Source organism: Rousettus aegyptiacus, unplaced genomic scaffold (genome assembly GCF_014176215.1).
Source record: "Rousettus aegyptiacus isolate mRouAeg1 unplaced genomic scaffold, mRouAeg1.p scaffold_m13_p_2, whole genome shotgun sequence".
Classification (NCBI taxonomy): domain Eukaryota; kingdom Metazoa; phylum Chordata; class Mammalia; order Chiroptera; family Pteropodidae; genus Rousettus; species Rousettus aegyptiacus.
Window position 1 is genome coordinate 34615378 of NW_023416295.1, and position 15439 is coordinate 34630816.

Below are 15439 nucleotides of genomic sequence, written 5' to 3' on the forward strand. Positions count from 1 at the left end.
AATCAATCAGTGGGATCCACCATATCACAACACTAAAGGAAAAAATATCATGATCCTAATCAACTGATACAGAAAAAGCATTTGACAAAATTAAACACTCATTTGTGAAAAGTCTCAGAAAAATAGGAACAGAGAGGCACTTCTTCAATTTTATAAAGATCACCTACAAAAATCTGCAGGTAACATTACACTTAATGGTGAAACACTGAATGCTTTTTTTCTAAGACAGGGAACGAAGCAAGACTATCTGGTCTCACCACTCTTATGCAACATAGTACTGGAAGTTCTAGCCAGTGCTATAAAAAAAGAAAAGGAAACAAAAGTCATGCAGATCAAAAACGAAGATATAAACTGTCTTTATTCAAAATGACTGTCTCTGTAGGAAATCTTAAGAAATCTCCAAATTCTCCTAGAATCAATAAGTGAGTTCAGAAAGGTCAAAGGATATAAGATAAACATATGAATAATCAACTGTGTGTTTATGTACTAGTAATGAATATGTGGATACCAAAATTTAAAATATAATACCACTTATGACTTCTAAAAACATTTAAAATATTTAGGTATACATTAACAAGACATAAATAGGACTATATACTTAAAACTACAAAATCTTGATAAAAGAAACAAAGATCTAACAAAATGGAGAACATGCCACGTTCGTGGATTAGAACACAACACAATATTCTCAAGTCTGTATATAGGTTTAACACATCCCTATCAAAATCTCAGCAAGATTTTTTTGTAGATTTAGACAAGATTATTTTTAAATTATATGAAAAGGAATGGGAACCAGAATAGCTAAAGCAATTTTGAAAAAGATTTATTATACAGTTACACAATGATCAAGACTGTGGTATTGGCAGGATAGACATATAGATCAATGGAAGAAAACAGAGCACCCAGGAATAAATCCACACAAATATTCCCAACTAATATTTGACAAAGATGCAAAAACAATTTAATTGAGGATAGGTAACCTTTCTGACAAATGGCATTGGAGCAATTAGACATCAATAAGCAAAAAATGAAAATCAGTCTCTAAATCTCATACCTTATAGGAATATTAACTCAAAACAGACCATGGATTTAAATGTAAAATGTAAAACTATAAAACTTTCAGGAATAAAAACCTAGGAGAAAATCTACTAATAGCCTTCTGTAACAGTCTAAAAATAGTTTTCAGAATTCTACAAAATGAATTCTGACTGCATGAATTCTAATCAGGTGGCCTGTAATTAATTATCTGCCATAAATCAACTGAGACTTTATGAAGTAGGTCAGAGAAGGACATAAAAATCTTCTTAAAGGGGCCTAAGTCCCCAAATTGCCTACATGATAATGAAGAACTGATGGCCAAATGCTAATTCAAAGTTGAAAAATATCTTACATTGGGATGTTGACTTGAACTTTGATGGGTAACTATCTCAAACCATTCTTTCTCTCCATCTATTCAAATGATTTTTGATCATCATGAGGTTATGCAAGGTGTCTCTAGTTATGTGAATCCAGATGTTAAGTAGTTCTCAAAGTATCAATAAATGCAAAGTAGTTAAGGAAATGTTCCTGTAATATAACATTCAGTACCTTTTAGATGAATGTCACATTCAGTAACTTTTATATGAATTTCAAATCTAAATATACAAACAAATCTTTTAGCTTCAATTCAGGAGATTAATGTTGAGACTCAATATTTTCAGGTCATATTTAGATTTTGATGAAAAGGAACCAAAATAATATTGGTAAACACAGTAAAAAAATAAAAGTGTAACTACAGTCATCTGTGTAATCACTGGATCAGGGGAAAAAAAGAAACAAATGAACCCCTAAAACTTCTGTATTTTAATAAAATTAAAATATGTTCCAAAGTAGGGGGGCATGCTTTGTCTGACTTAGATTACATTTAATTTACTATAAAGATTGAAAGAATATAAAGAGCAGTAAAAATATTTATTTGCTTGTGAGTATTTAATGTTTAAAATCAAGGAGAGATTTTGTCAACAAGTATTCCACCAACATGAACCCATTAAGCTAAAATTTTGATTTAAACTTGAGTTCTAAAGATTTTTGTAAAGAAACTTTTTAAAAAGAGAGAAGATATTTCAAATAATACACAGAATTAAACTTATGAACTTCTCTAGGAAATCTCTATTGTAGGTTTGCAATTAACCCTAATTGGATAAGGAGGGCTTTTTCACAAAAGCAGAAAAGTTTTCTCACCTAGCACTGTAATGATAGTAATCAACACCATTACTGTGAAAATATAACACAGGCTTTTAAAACCTGGAGAGACATTCTACCAGTACCTACAATGAGTCACTCAAATAGCAAGTATTTCTGAATTATTGATGAGAGGTAATGAAATCATTCTTGTTAAAATGTATAGCTTTATTAAATATTCAAATTAAAACTGCTCAAACATAAATGAAGTTATCTACAAATATATGAGCATGGCAAAGGCTTCAACTTTTGAAGAAAAAAGACCTTTAAACCTAAATACATTATGCTCTTAGCAGGTACTGCCTCTTCATGCATTGTGCAGCTACTAGACAGGGATGCCAAAAACTTGGTCTTGGGCCTCAAAGACTTGCTTTATAGTTGATAAAATGAGTCTAAAATCCAAGTAAGATTTAAATAAGTCAGAAGAATAATAGAAGAGAATTGATACAATGAGTCTAAAACACAAGTAAGATTAAATAAGGCAGGAAAATAAGAGAATTGATAAAATGAATCTAAAACACAAGTAAGAGAAGCCACATAGCACTGCATAATTAATTAACAGAAAAATATTACAGGCAATGGTGTGCTTCCAGAACTCAGAGTAGATAGCTCAAACTTCAGGTGGGAGTTGTGAAAAGTATGAGGGATTTAAGTTGAACCTTGAAAGATTAGTAAGATTTGCCTTAGGCAAAGATGATGGGAAAACTATTCCAGGATGGGGAGAAAAGACAGAGGAGATCCTTAAAGGGTTAATGTTGGAGCCAAGGGCTAGCGGACAGCAATAGATTACAGAGGAAGACATTTCAAGCTGAGGGATAATAGGAAAGAAGACAAAATACTATGTTAGAGAGTTATATTGAAGATAAAGACATTCATTTCTCTTTAATCCAACAAATGTAAATTTAGCATCAACCATTAGATAGGATGCGTGCTTGGTAATCAATAATTCAAATGGTGAAGATGCAGTCCTTGCTATCAGTCCAGTGATGAGAGAGAAAAAGAGAAACACAGACAGAAACAGGAGTAAACATAACCACAACATACTGTGCTAAAAGTTAAAACAGAAGCAAGCCCAGTTGATACAGAAGTCTGTGGGGTGGGGCTTTAAGGGAGTCTTAAAGGATGAGTTAGAGTCACCCAAAGGAAAAGGAGCAGGTGAGGGCCTGATCAGGAAGGGCCATCTACACACTGCTGAGGGGTTACTGAGTAGGGGATGAGAGAGACTGGCTAAGACCGAAATCCTAGATATTACTAACCAGCTCTGTGGCCTCGGAAAAGCCATTAACTTAGTGTCCTCATCTACAAAATGAAGAACCTAGTAATACTTTTCCATTAATTATGAGAATGAAAAAGCATAATGCACATTGACCTCTTAGCACAGTGCCCAATATATAATAAGAACTTGCAGGTATTATTTTGAGCCAATGGGTAGCCACTAGAGAGAATTAAACAGGAAAGTAGAATGGCCACATCTGTATTTTACAAAGATCATTATAGCTTCAGTATGGAAAACAGATTGACAGGGTCTTGCTACTGCAACCCCTACTAAGGATTTCCTAATATTTGAATTTTTATTTTAGCGTACCAGTCTTTACACTGTCAGTACTAATATCCTGAGATAAAAAATTTTAGATAGTACTTTATGAATTACATCCAATGCAACCTCTTACAACATCTGGAAAGAGAACAAACTTGCAATATTTTCCTGACTCCTTCCTCTACTTCGAGAGACTGCTCTCATACTTGAGCTGTTGAAGGATTTATGGATCATTCTACTGTTCTTTTTAATAGATACGTCTAGTCTGCCCAAGTAGATTACAAACTCTTTCAGGGAAGAAATCTAGTACTTAGGATATTGCCACCCTTTACTCTTGCAAGATCTCAATAAATATTGGTTATTTTTGACAAGTATCTGATAGCACTATACTTATTAGATTTTATGTGACCACAGATACATTTTTTAAAGTACAGAGAAAAGTTCCACTTGCTCTCCCGGCTTTGGCAAATCAGTGCCTCTTTGAGACTCTTTTTCATGAAATGGGAATAAAAATACAAATCCAAGTCAACTCACAGAGGGGTTCTGGGGCTTAAAAGAAATAATGTATAAAAAAACACTTTGCTAACTCAAAAATTTACTAACATATGAACATTCTGTTGGTGGTGGTTGAGGTCTTATGATATTTCATTAAAACCTGGACCGTATTTTGTAAGTATTCCAGAAGCATTCTTCATGAGTGTTGCTGAATTCTCTGGCACCACCTCTGAACTAGCTAGCCTTTCATCTACCAGTGCTCATGGATTTATATTCATATCCATCTCTATGTCCATGGGCTCACTAGAGAACACACCTGCTAGATTATGAACCTAAATAATAATTAAATATTTCCAGACAAGAAATAACTATTCATTTAAAATATAGTTCCCTGTAGGAACATTTAATTTTACTTGTACCATAGTAAGTGTGAACAAAAGGAGCTGAAATCTTCTCTAACATATTTTCCTTCAACCTGCTAAGAAGGTAAAAGGAACAAATTATTTTCAACTCTTGAAGGTGGGAGCAGGGAGAATTAGCCTTTAACCATAAACCTGGCTTTATTAATAAAAGCTAAGTGGATTTTTGCTTCCACTTTATGAAAGACACAATTAAATGTCAATTAAAAAATTTGTAATTTAGGTCTTAGATCTTATCAACCATCATGGAAGCAGATTGCTATTTATTTGTTTTGAGCTTCTGATTAAATATTGTGTCAATGGCTTATAGTATAAATTTGAAGCAGGCCCCAGAACTTCATTTCCTTCTACTTCTCAAATCGATTTCCTATCTTAAAACAAGCACAGTGTGAAGAACAAGTAACAGTTCATATTACAGTAGGAAAAGGTGTTTTAAAAAAGATAATTATATCTTGTGAGTTTCTCCAACAACAACAAAAAGTTCAAAATAGGAAATTAAATTAATTGAATATGCTGCTGTTAATATTCTCTGTCAAGAAGGAAACGTGAGAATTTGAGGGGGTCACAGAAGCTTTGTAGAAGTAGAACCAATGCACAGTCACCTCTCTCTAAACAAAGGTCATAAGCCAGATAGGTCAATGATATTGTTTAGGATAAGCAAACTAGTGAACAGGCTGAGTTTCCAATATTCATTTTGCTGATGTTCGGAAACCATTTTCCCATTGAAAGAATATTACAAATAGTGATAGTACCAGATTACTGAACCAGGAGTGCTAAAAGAACCTGAGGGTTACAGAGTGCATAACTTAAAAGGAAATTCCTTCCACTTTTCAGTCTGGGGTGCAAGTAACACATCTCCTAAGACAAACCCACACAGAATTTCCCTCCTCACTGCCCTCCAGCCATGCACCACGGCAGTGAACTTGGAATCACCAGCCACTTTCTTCCTCCAGGGCAATGGCTACAACCTGCAGGAGCCATGAAGTTACTGCCTATGGTCTCTGAAAGCACTAAATATCCATGGCACACATAGGCATCCTACTCATTTTCAAATACGGATTTGAAAAATATATATGTATTCTGCCACCATACATTTATTTCTCTAATGTTAATGCAATTATTAACTTTCTATCTTTATGTATTGTCTCGGATAGGGGGCTCTGCAACTGCAACTATTTTCATGAGGGAGCCTGGGAAATCTATCAACATTGAAATGGTATCTTCGAACCCCTTCTAGGTAACAGAATAGGTATAGGGTTAGAAGAGGCAAGAAAGAGGAAAGTATGAAACCTGGTCAGCACCAATACAGGCCACAGTGAAACTGGGAGCCACAGCAAGTCAGCACATCATTTGAAAACTGTCTCTATTATCAAATTATTTACTATTTTAATGAATATAACTGCAATCTTATTTGTCAGGAAGCTAAAAGTGATAATGTTAGACTTCTTATTTTTTTCAAAGCATAAAAGATTTTTAAAAAATGTTCATACTGAAAGCTGAGTTATTTATTTAAATTTTTTACAGAAAGATTTTCCTCAATAAATTACTGCTTGCTACACTTGAGAAGCAATTTACATAGAATATATATCTATATCACCAAAAAATAAAAGATATTTCAATTCTATTTAAAAAATTGGGGGGTTATTTTAACCCTAGTTATGTGAATCCATATTTTATACACACGGACACACACAATTTTTTTTTCAAATCTTTTCAGACTAGGACTGACTCAGATAAATACAATTCATATAGGACTATGAGTCTAAGATCTAAAAGTACTAGGAACACGGGAGAAGCAGACTGTGGAAAAATAAGAATTATAATGAGAAATAAAAACGCAACTCGAGGTTATTAGCAGTATAAGATTAGGTAATTACACTAATACACATATATGTAAAATAATACTATATTAATAAATGCTTGATAATGCTTATGCAATAAGTCTGATGTTATTGCATGGCTATTCTGATCTATCAGACACTGAAGAAGTGTAGGGAGTTAAAGTACAATCTATCCATAAGACAAGGCATTTTAAACAGAAATTTATAGGTGTGTCTTTCTCAGACACATCTTTTATAAGTTTACAATTTAGATCAAAATATAGACTTCAAGGTTTTAAATACATTTTTCTATAGACAGGTAGTTACCACCAATGATTTTTACTTATAGCCCTTAAATAGTCTATAGTGTAAAACAATAATTGATATCCTAAGCATAATCTAGTATATACAATTTAAAATTGTTTTGTTGCATATGCTGTTAGGATTATGATAAATTGAGTTACCATGTGCTATCAGTTTCTTTCAGAAAAATATTTATTACCTATCCCATTAAAGAAAAAAGGTTTAATATAAATGCCATACCAATACTTTTGAAAATGAAAATATTCAATGCTGGTAAAGATGAAGATTGACAGGCACTCTCATTAACTAAGAAATATAAACTTTCTAGATGGCAAAAATTTAAATGTAAGGATGTTTATTTCAATAGTTTTCAAAATGATCAAAACTAAAACAAAGTAAGCAACCAGTAATAGGAGCAATTAAATTATATCTAGAATTATAAATAGAACTTCATATCCACAAGATAGAAAATAGAACTTGAGAACTTAATTCAAAAAAATTCATAGAATATAGGGAAATTCTCACATGCTATAGATCACACTCAGTGATGAAAAGTGACAAACTTCTATGTATTGTAAGTTTATATTTGTAAATCTAGTATGTACCTCATACTAAATATATTTTAGAAAAAGACTTGAATAATGCCAAAATGTTGCTAGAGGTTATCTCTGAGAAGTAAAATTAGGAGTTAATTTTTTTCTTATACTTTACTGGCTTTTTTTTCAATGAGCACTTATCACTCTTAAAAAACATACAGGCATACCTCATTTTATTGTGCTTCACTTTATTGCAATTCACAAATGTTGCATTTTTCACAAGTTGAAGGCAAGACCCTGCACCAGTATAAAGACTGAAACTTGCTTTATTGTGATATTTGCTTTACTGTGATGGTCTAGAACTGAACCCGCACTATCTCTGGAGCATTTTGTATTAAAAAAAAAAAAAGGCCTTATTTTAAATACAAGTCATTTGAGTGACACTCTGGACACCTTTGATCCCAGTTACTAAAGTGAAGTCAATTACCAGTTGAAACAACTGAAAGAACCTGTTACAAGGGCTTTAAGACATTCTTAAAAGAGATTACACCTTCAAAATACAGGGAACTGCACTGTATAGAAAATTAAAATGTGTGTCATTTTTATCCTTTTGAAAATTTAACAATGAAGTCTTTTATTCAAACTCCCTCATAAAGGTGAGTTTGGGTTCCATTTGTACATTAGAGACCAATTCCACAGAGATTATTTTGAAATAGAATTAAGAAGGCTCTCCATAATAGCCACAGAAGCTTGATTGTGCTGGATTGGATCAGTACATTTCTTTAAAAGTCATAGATAGTGTGTGTGTCACTTTGTATCATTCTGCTGTATGTGTTTAGTGTAGGGGCTTCTTGCTTTGCTGTATCGAGAGAGACTTTGTTTATGTTGGGGTCAAATGTGTTCTACCTTAACCCTATCCCTAAACGTTCCCAGAGCAGTTATAAGAGATGGATTCTCCACAAAAGTCATACAGACCCACTCTTCTACTGTCATGGGGCTCGGGTTCCTCTGGGCGTCCTGGGCTCTGTGGGCCAAGTCTCTGCTGCTCTTCATTACACCCAGCTGTGCAATGGAGATCTGTCTACACAACCACACAGAGAGCTACCAGCCCAGGCTCCTCACTCACTTTCCCTTGGCACTATTAACCCACAAATCAGGCTTGTTGAGACAACATCAGTTCCTCTTTCCAGTTCTTCTTTTATCCTCTGTAAAGCCACACCAAAGCTCCCTCTGGCCATTGCTGACTCACTATGTCCCTGTCTCCCCCTTTCCCCCTGTCGTCCCACTCTTGGTCTCAGATCAAAATGTTTCTTCACGGTCAATCAAGTTGGACTTTCCAGTTTTCTCCTTGCAGAATGTTCCCTGAACTTGTCTCCCCTACTCAAATGCATTCTAGAACAAATATGTGTGTGTGTGTGTGTGTGTGTCTGTGTGTGTATGTGCATGAAGTTACTGCCTATGGTCTCTGAAAGCACTAAATACCTATGGCACACATAGGCGCGCGTGCGCGCGCACACACACACACACACACACACACACATTTAAAGAAAAAAAAAAGAGGTGTCTTGGCCCTCCTTAACTGATTCCCCTTCATATGTTTGGAATGTGGTTTTTCTAAGATCCTAGATTTCTTCCTACCTATTCTATTCTTTCTCATTCCACCCCCCACATCCTAAAATGTGCACCAGGTCATAAAGTAATACAAAGCTCTCATTCACATTTCCAAATTTTAACATCCCTTCAGCACAATCATCAGCACATCCACAGCTTGGCCACATTTACATTATCCTGGAACAAGGCAGAGGGAGGCTACTTTTAATACACACAACATTTTGGGGTCGTTTTTGTCAGTGCTGAAGTAGGGGTGTGTGCTTGTGTGCTATTTAGAGCCACAAACTAGCAACCAAAGTTGCAATGTCTACAGCAAATAGATATTAAGATATAGGCTCATCACCAATAAATCATTGTCTTAGCAATGACTCTGATAGTTTCCAAAAGCTGCCCAGCCAACTAACTCAATTTAGACAATGCCATTTTACAAAATAGTAAATGAGTATCTTCTAAATATGGAGAGTGGAAAAACAATTACGCAGCAACTGTCACTGAAATCTAACAATAGGGTTAAGTACTAAATAATGCGTCATTCAGGATTTAGGACAACAAATCAGGCTGACACAGGCCCTTCTCACCCTCCAAAATGCTAGTAAAATATAGTAAATGGCCATAGGCAGCTAATGTTAATTAACTACAGAGGAATTATACCCAAACGGAATGTCCTTGATAGAGCTTTTAAGATGTTTTCATTGCCCCATACACAATTCACATCAGATGTATGTGTTCTCTTTTCCCAGGAATCTAAAATGCTATGCCCTGGGAAATGCCACATTAGTTTTGCTTTGAGGAAAACAAGTTTTACCTAAACTGGCTTTGTACTAGGGAAGGATTTTGCTCTTGATCTCTGGGTTTAAAGAGAACCTACTGAACAACCGAGCTCCCTAAATCAAAAGACTCAGATTTCCCTCTACCCAAAACAATTATAATTAGAACTTAAATGAAATGTTGACTCCTAAAAATGTCAAAATTTCTCTTCTGCAAAATTTCATAATTACCATTTCTTCAGGATTGCCTATTGTGTTTATAAAAAACTAACCTTATCCGGATTTCCTTCATGTATAAAACATAAGTGTGTTTTCTTGATTCTGAAAGGTCTGAATGTATTTGGCTCTGGATTTCTAAGTCTGAGAAGGAAAATGTATTAATTTTTTAAGGATTCTGAGCAATGATTTTGTTAATATTACGTAAAACTGAGAATTGTGGAATTATATAGCATAAATACATCAGACTAGATTAAGAATTTGCTGCTCCTGAAATTATGTTACTAAAAATAATTACACTTGCAGTCATCCAAAATGCCACAATTTCATGAAATGACACAGCAGGTAAATTTACTTCTCCTACTCTTGCATTCTACATAAAGAACAATCATGCTTCCAAAGATAACCACCATTAACTACTAAGACCAGGAAGAAATTCTTATCACCCTAGCTCAGCAGGTGAATTGGTGTGTGCATCAAAGCATTCTTATTGAAGATGAAAAATGGGGGTGCCGTAGAATAAGCTATAGATACTGTTGGAAAAGGTAAAAGTCAGTCATCTAAGACTCTTCACCCTTTGCACCCACACCCACAATTCCCAGGATTCCACCTTGGTCTTTGATCTCCTTAGTGTCATTTCACTTTTCTAACATTATAGAATTTAGGCACATTCAATTTTTTTCTTATTTTGAATTTGTATGAAGTGGATCAATTCTACTTTTTTTCCCCTTTTTAGTTTATATAACAAAATAACACTGCTTGTTGCAAAATTTTTTTAAGCCCAAACACATTTTATAAGGTAAAAAGTAAAAGCACTTTCTTCTCTACATCTCATCTCATTTCCTTCAGGTAGCCACTGTCACCAGTTTGGGGACAATGAGGTAAACATATGTTTGTATGAAGGTTTAAGTATGTGCAATACTATAAATCTCTTCTGCAATTTCCTTTTTTCACTTATTATAGCTTGATTTTTCCCAAGACAATGTACCAAAGCAGCTAGCAGACACATTTATATTATTGCATTTCCCCTTTTCCCTACAATGAGATTGCTAAATCGGAATTTGCTGAATATCAAAAGAAATAAAACAAAAAAATCTGTCAACCTAATACTAAATATACCTTTCGTTACATTAGTTTTTACACTTGCCTTCAACCTAAAAATAGTGAGAATGGGTAAAAACACATGCATTAATATATATGCATTCTAAATAATCTTTAACATGGATAAATGTTACCATATGTAATATATGTACATTGAAATGAAATTAATTTTCAAAGGCAAGAGGCAAAAGAAGGCACTTGTGAGGTTTAATGGGCCCTGAATAGGGAAGGACACTGGGTGGAAATCTCCTGGGCTTTGAAGCCAGAGGCACAGGGTCAAATCAAACTCCACCTTTTACTGATTGTGTGGTTTGTGTAAATTCCTTAACCTTTCTGAGCTGTTTTTTTTCATCATTCACAAAACTAAGGAAAAGACTCCTCTGACAGAGATTTCGATATTAACTGTTAAGATGGTGTCTCGAACATAGTAAGGGCTCAAAAAGTGCCTTATCACTGTCAATAATCCAGAAACTATTACGATAGACAGTGATCCAAGACCTCACATGTGCAAACCTTGCTGTTCTGTTTACTTTGGTTTAGTGTGCCTTCATGTTTTCATATTTACCTTATTTGTATAGACATAGACAAAATTACTGTAAACATGCTTAGTAGCTTTAATGAATTACTGAAATATGATCCTGTCTCCTCCTACCCCCCCCCCCAGTGTCTTGCATTGGACTCATGAGCAATGTCCCAGCCTCCTACTATGCAATCCTAAGCTTTACTTATAACTTGTGATAAACACAAGCCACCTGACTACCACTAAATAACTGAAAATATGTTCCATGTTTGCTGATGACCAGCAGCTTAAAGTGTCAAAAGCCAACCTTCCCAATGATGAAGCTTCCTAGCCTCTCCTTTTACTTAACAAGGCCATGAATGATGCATACGCCTTTAGCTGGCTAATGGCCATGTCTTGGGAACTGAGATGCTCTGCAAACACCAGGGATCTACCAAATACACATCTGCTTTTACCGAGTGTTACTGGCCAATGGTATGCCCATCCACTCTTTACATTTCATCTATACTGAAGATTTAGATTAGATTTAGGTTAGATTTCCACAAATCCTAACCTTCTAGAACAGTTAGGGGAAAACCTGGCCATTATACTATTACCTACCTACTTTTACATGTGTCAAAACTGAGGCTCTGGCACATGTGACAGGCCCAAGGACATATAACTATTTAGACAGCAGTTGGGATGAGAACCTCAACTCCTTTATTTTGGGTTCTTCCTATAACTTACAAGGAAAGTTTTCCCGGAGCTCTGTAAGATGTTTATTAAATATTTTTGGATAAAAGGAAATGTTTGTGGTTACCAATGTGTGTGGGAGGCAAAATGCACCGTGTGCTAGCCTTAAGGGTAATTAATCCACCTGTCTGCCTGTGTGGGCCTGAGATAAAGGAGGGGGAAAGATGCGTTTGGAATTTTTTTTTTTCACCATCCTACTTAAATTTACAGGGGGACTGTGTAGGGAATAAATAGGACCCAGAGGGACTAGTCACCACCACCACCCCCTCCCTCATTGTATTAGACTGAGTGAAGAAGTAAGGAAGTGGGGGAATTTCTCCTAGGATGGCAGCAGTCAGGAAAAGAGGTTGGGTGTTTTTTTATTCTTCCCCATATTTATTCACCTGGGGAAGCAGATGCTGTCAATTTCCTCCTCTTGCCACAAGAGTGGCCACGTCCTTGCACGGGTGGGGGGGGGTAGGGGGCTGTCTTGTGTTTCTCCTCCTTCCTTCCTAAGATGTTTATAACAAGGGCGCGAGTGAGCCAGGGCCGGGGAGGGCCTGGACACTGGGGCCCAACCCTCAACCCCCCAGCCACCCGAACCCCGTCTGGCGGCCGCGGGCGCCAGGCGAGGGCTCCCTGGGGCAGCGCCTTTGTTTTCCCGACTCCAGTTACGTTTGCGGAAGTGCTGCTCGAGCAGAACGCGCCGGGGGTGCCGACTGCAGCCACCCCCAGCACCCCATAAAGATGACAGTCAACACCGAAGAGGAGGGGAGGGAGGGAGCCGCAGGGCCGTGGGGCTGGGAAGCTAGAGACACCCGCACACGCCCTCCCTCGGGACCCCTCCCCCGAAACCCCCTCCCCCGACAGCAGGTGTGCGCCCCAGAACGGGGGCTCCTGGTCCTGCGGCCGGGCTGGTCCCCAGCACGCGAGGACAAGGTGGGGCTACCGCCCCCCAACCCCCGGCCGAGCGCGTTCCTGCCCCGTGGGCCGCGGCGGACTCACCTGCTGCGGGCAAAGGTGGCGCTTAGCTGCGGGGGGCGCGGGGAGTCATCTCTCCCCAGCGCGCGGCGGAGACCCGGGGCGCCCGGGCGGCGGCTGTCGGCGCGGCGCACACCATCGCGGGTGGGTAGCCGGCTCCTCCCGGGCTGCGGCGGGCCGGCGGGCGGGGCGCGGCGGCGGGATGCGGTGCGGGTGGGGCGACCGGGAACGGCGAGCCGAGCGCACCCACCCGCGCGACCTTCTCCGCTCCTCCTCGTTCTCCTCCCACTGCTCGGGCCGGGCCTCCGCCGCTCGCTACCGGCTGGACCCGTTTCAGGGCTGAGCGCCGCGGACCCGCCGCCAGGTGCAGCGCTCCGCCTCCTGCGGCGGCAGCGGATGCGTCGGCGGCGGCTCCTCCCGGCCTCCCGCCCGCCCTGGCCGTCCCCGGGGACCTCGCCACCCAGCCCTGCTGGAGAGGAGCTCCGAGAAGGGGACAGTGGACCGGGAGGTGCTATCCCCCCACCCCTACCTCGGGTCCTGGCCGAGACCCCCTTTCCCGGGGAAATGATGCAAGCCTAGCTCCAGGGGGAGCGGCGGGACTTGATGGCCGCCTGGCAGGGAATTATAATAATAAATATAGCCGACGTTTATTGAGTGCTTATTAAGTGCCAAGCACAATACTAAAGCTATTACTGCATTATCTCAGTGTCTCTAGTCCCGGCCTTGGCAGACTGTCCTCAGTTGACCCAGGAAAGAGGAGCTGGGAGGGGGGCGGAGAGGCAAACAACGGGGATTTCAGGACTCACCTGGAAAGGAATACACCGAGGCCAAAGCACCCTTTCAAATGGGGAAGATGCTACTGAGTATCTGGCGCTTTTCTGAAGAGGTAACCCTGCGTGTTGCACTAAGAACGTAATTAAAGTTATATTTCTGGTTAGACACGCAGAGAGGGTGGGTAGAATGGAGTTTTTATAAAAGGTATCATTCCTTCAGCAGGTATTTTTGTGTGGCTGCGATGGACTTTGGGAATGCCAGCTCCTATTTTCAGGGATTTTATGGTCTTGTTCTGGTAGTAGCAACAATAATAATGACAGCAAACATTTATGAACATTTCTTATGTATAAAGCACTGTTTAAATACTATTTATGCCTCATCATAATCCTGGAAATATAGGTAATATTATTCCCATTTCACAACTGTGAAAATGGAGGCTGAAATTTAATGTGACCTATCCAAAATTACTCAGAAGTGAGAGACAAATCTTTTATCTCCAGGGTTTAAGTTTTTAACCATGAAATCGAACTGATGAGAATTTTATAAGCCTTGAAGTTTAGGATTTGAGGTCTCTGTTTAGGAAAAATAAAACAAAATTACAAATAAGAAGTTGTTCTTGCCCCTCCTGGAGCTAGGAAGGGTCCCTGAAGCTTAAGCTATACTTGCCTCATGATGAATCCACTTGCAATACTGATAAAAACAGAAACAAAAGCAGTGAGTGATAAAGTTTCAAATGAAAGAGGTCTGGTGTGGCCTGGAAATAGCTTCCCACTGCATTATTTGAAACTGAACAGCTCATATAGACCCGTTGGGTAGCCGTCCTAATGGAATTAGCATTCTTCTTCCCTGTCCAGACAGTAAAGAAGCAACCTTTTAAAAAAGAAAAAAAGAAAAGGCAGGAAATGAACAGAAACTCCAGGTCTAACATGGTTCAGGTCTATCCTGCATATAGAAGAAGAGGAAAAATTAGGAATGGGGAGTAGTTCTTGGCCTACAGCTGCTCAAAGACAGCTCCATGTTGAAAAGTGAAGACTAATCTTCCTAAATTAAATCTGGTAATTCTGTTTCAGATAGGACAGGATAGCCTCAAGGGTCAGCGTAACAGAAAATGTTGTTTAAATTGGCTTTGTTAGGACATGAAGTTTTTCCTGGCAGCCTCTTTCCTTTTCGTCGTAACTTAAGGAGAAGACGGTAACATGCATAAACGAAAAGTAATCCTCCACTCCTGCTGCATCTCCCTATCCTCAGTGAGGTAGCTAAAGGGTGTGGTGTGGAAATTAGCTCCCCAGCATATTGTCAGGCAGGCTATCCCAGAGGTAATTGCACAGAAAGGCTCAAAGACAAGATGTGGAAATCACATGACTTACTGAATCTACTTAAAATGCAGAATAAGAAGCTGGGGGAATGAGAGAGGGTAGATGAAAACCC

General features: G+C 38.5%; 1 protein-coding gene across 2 annotated transcripts in view; it reads right to left on the minus strand.

Moving 5' to 3' along the window:
- The window catches only part of MFSD6 (major facilitator superfamily domain containing 6), a 57412-nt gene extending 44018 nt beyond the window's left edge, over positions 1–13394 (minus strand). Inside the window, exon 1 of one of the 2 annotated variants that reach the window (XM_016161508.2) lies at positions 13262–13393. The gene's annotated coding sequence lies outside the window, so the exon portion shown is untranslated. Of the gene's footprint in view, positions 1–13261 lie in introns of both variants that reach the window. The other variant, XM_016161520.2, reaches the window with a different exon arrangement.
- Between the last annotated feature and the right edge of the window lie 2045 nt (positions 13395–15439).